Source organism: Sorex fumeus, unplaced genomic scaffold, assembly GCF_029834395.1.
Source record: "Sorex fumeus unplaced genomic scaffold, SorFum_2.1 ptg000078l, whole genome shotgun sequence".
Classification (NCBI taxonomy): Eukaryota; Metazoa; Chordata; class Mammalia; order Eulipotyphla; family Soricidae; genus Sorex; species Sorex fumeus.
The window spans coordinates 2,974,695-2,978,526 of record NW_026606135.1 but is presented as its reverse complement, the minus strand read 5'-3'; positions in this window follow the sequence as shown (position 1 = coordinate 2,978,526).

Genomic DNA, 3,832 nt, shown 5'->3' with positions numbered 1-3,832 from the left:
TCAAAGCTTTCTTCTGGCTCTATGCTCAAGGATCACTCCCGGAGAGGCTCGAGGGTACCAGGGATCGAACCTGCATGGGCTGTATGCAAGGTAAGTACCTTACCCACTGTACTATTTCTCCACTCCCTAGAAATACTTTTTGCAAGTGGGTAAGGTGCTTGTCTTGCATGCTAATGATGCAAATTAGATGCCTAGCATCACATACAAAAGAAGGAGGGGCGGGGGAACAGAGAGATATTACAGCAATTAAGGCCTTGCACATGGCTAATTCGTCTTCAATTTTCTGACACCACTTTTAGTCACCAGGAATGATTACTGAGCCCAGAATCAGGAGTAAGCCCTGAGCACTACCAGGTGTGGCCCAAAAACAAGAACAAACAAACAAAGATATGCTGCATTACATAGAGTCCAGACACTATGTCTCGTAAATTTACTGATATTCTTTATCACATTAAAGTTCCTTTATATTTTCCAGTTTTTCTTTTTTTTTGGGGGGGTGGCACATCTAGCAGTATTTGGGGGCTACACTTGGTGCACACAGTGTCAGAGATCAAAAGAGGCTGCCAGCCTGCAAAGCTTGAGCTCAACCTGCTATCTCTCCAGCCTCATTTGTCATTTCTTATGGGTTTTCATCACATGAAGCAGGAAGACACTCAGAGGGCAAGAGAACATGCTTTGTGTGCAAGAGCCCCAGAATCAATCCTGGCACCACCTGGTCCTCTGAGCACCACCAAGTGTGCTTCTCTGTGCCCCCTTGCCCGGATTTTCATCATGAAAGTACTGAAATTAAAGCTCTTTTTACATCTATTGATATGATCACACTGTTTTCCTCTAGTATATTATTGGTAAATTAAATAGCAATAATGCATACTGAGAGCCTGCCTTCTTACAGAGTAAATTGTTGGCTGTTTACAAATATATACACAATTTCCTCCCTCCGCCCTTCCCTCCCTTCTTGCTTGCTTGCTTGCTTGCTTTTGGGTCATACCTAGCAGTACACAGGAGTTAGTCCTAGCTTTGTACTCAGGAATCATTCCTGGTAGGCTTGGGGCACATATAGGGTGCTGGGGATTAAACCTAGGTGATCTGCATGCAGTGCTGTACAACTAACTGCTCTGGCCCATTTTCTATCTGACCCTCTTCAAGAGGTGGGATCTAATTCTTTGGAGTGTGGACTAAGCCAGTTGATTTCCTTTTGAATAGAGTAAAGTGAAAGTGACAAAGCAGTAACTTCTAAGAAGAGGTTGTAGAAAATATTGAAGATTCTTCCTTGTTCTCTTCCTTGGATCATTCACTTCAGAGAAAACTAGCTGACATGGTCTTAGAACACACACATTTGTATAGTGGCCCAGGAGGGTGAGGAACTTGAGGCCTTCTGCCAAAGATCCATGCAAATATGTGAGCTTACAGGTGGAGCCTTCCCAGACTGACTCCAGTTTTCCTATGATGGCAGTCCCCGATGACATACTCACTACAACCTTTAGCGTTATCTGCACTGCCTGTCCTGCCCCACTCATACAAAACTGCTCCAGAATTCCGGTGAATTAATTTACACTTCTACTGTTTGAAGTCTCTGAGTATTAAACTATTCATGCAGTAATGATAATCAGCACACTGTACTTAGAATCCTGGCACAAATTCAACTTTGTCATTATTGCATACTACATCATTTTGGGGAGGGAATGTCTAAACCCTTGAATTTCCTGGTAATAGAAGATTCTTTGTTGTTCACATGCCCCATGGGCCATAACTGAGTTCATATGAATGAATGACTCAGAATGGGGCCAGCTGGTGGCCAGCAAGGGCACCCGAGCGGTTCTTAGAGGCCACCAGGGCTCCACTCAGAGCTATTGGGGCGGGTTGGGGGTCAAACCCAGAGCCTAGCAAATGCCACACTCCAACCCTTTGACCCATTTATCCAGTCTGTCAAAGTCTCTTTATTTTGTTTGATTCAAGGTATCTTCTGATTTGCATTAGCATTTTTATTTTGACTTGTGATATTTTACAGCTGTTTAAAAATTTCTAAATACAGGTATATGCCCTTTGCTATTCATTTTTAACTTATGTATGTTTACTTACAAGATGACTGTAAACAAATAATTTTCAAAATGTATCAAAACTTTCTATACAGCCCAGTAAATGGCCTCCCCACCGCACCCCGTTTTTTTACAGGGCGAGGGACGACACCCAGATATCATGCATGCAAAGCTGGCACTTTACCTCTCAGCCACATCGCTGGACCTAAATGTCACTTTCAATAAAACCCTAACTTGGTCAAGCACTGCGAGGCATGCACCCTCACCCCTGCTCTATCTCCACAGCCCACTGTTTACTTTTTCCACTTCTTCTGCATCACTGAAATCTGACACATTTTCTCACACAGGACTAAGCAAAGCATCAAATGCTCAATATGTAAAGAGAATTAAAAATAATATTAAAATCTTGTTAGGGAAAATAATCAGGGAGTAAACCAATAAGAAATAATATAATATTATAAAAGCTTCTAAGTACACTAACATCTTAAAAGTTATATCCAAATTTAACAGTTCCAAACAGTTATCATTCTCTATGCAAGTTGTAACTAAAGAATTTCATTCCCATGACTGCACTCTCTGGTGATTTCTATGTCAAAAAAAAAATTTAGATCCAAGACATAAAATGCAAACACAAAAGCATTCTTCCCAAACTATTTCTGACTTACTCCATATTTTGAGTTCCCTCTAAGTTTACTAGTTTTTTCTTGTGATTTCTTTAATAAGAAAGGTAGTATGTTATACACATTACATATATTAACTCAACATGCTGTATAAAACATAAGAGTATATGTTATATATATTTTATACGAGTTACTAGCTTTTAAGAAGAAAGATTTTTTCTTATGTATAATCTCCTAGAACTAAATCTTTAGAAAATGAAGAAGCACTACATATTTTTTAAAGAAAGCTGTTAAATATTAAATTAACTCAAGTGAACAGAAAACACAAACAGATCATTAACCTAACTATTAAGTAGAGGTCAATGAGATGAAAATAGGATTTAGGTGAGGGTGGTGTGGAGGGTAATTAGGTAGTGGAGTCATGAACAATTTAGGCTTTGGTGCATACTCTTCAAAATAGCCCGGCAAGCTACCGAGAGTATTCGATATGCCAAACACAGTAATAACAAAGTCTCCAATGGAGACGTTACTGGGCCCGCTCGAGCAAATCGACGATCAACGGGAGGGTCTTTACCTTTTACCTTACCTTTAAGAACTTACTCATTTCCTGCTTATGTAATTTTTTTTTAAAAGTGGGCAATCAGACCTCCTCTAACCCCCAAAGAATGGGAGGGGGAGGAAAGGAAGAAAGGAAGAAATGGTAGGAAGTTGATAAACTCAGAGGATAAACTGGAACTGTCTGAGATGCCTAGAATGCAAATCACTGTATAAACAGTTGAAGGAAAAAAATAAAAGAGGGCAAATCAGAAGAGAAGCACTAACTGAAGATAAATGTATGAACTGTAGGGGCTAGGAGATAGCACAGGAGGTAGGGGTATATAAATTCAACCCGTGTTTGATTCCAGGCTTCCCTGGCCCCCCAGCATTGCTGGGTAGCCCAAGTGGTCCCTGGTCCTGCAGGCTCGGGCAGCACTACATCTCTGGCCCTAATAATGAGCCCTCTGGTGCAGCTGAAGTGACCCCAGGTCCCTCAAACACTGCTTGGGAGACCCCTCTCCCAAAAAAAGATATGTCTTACAGGGTTGGAAGACGTCTCAGAGGTCCAGAGCACACGGTTTGTGTGAGTGAGGCCCAGTTCAATCCCAGCACTATCAGGCGTGGCCCCCAAACCATTGA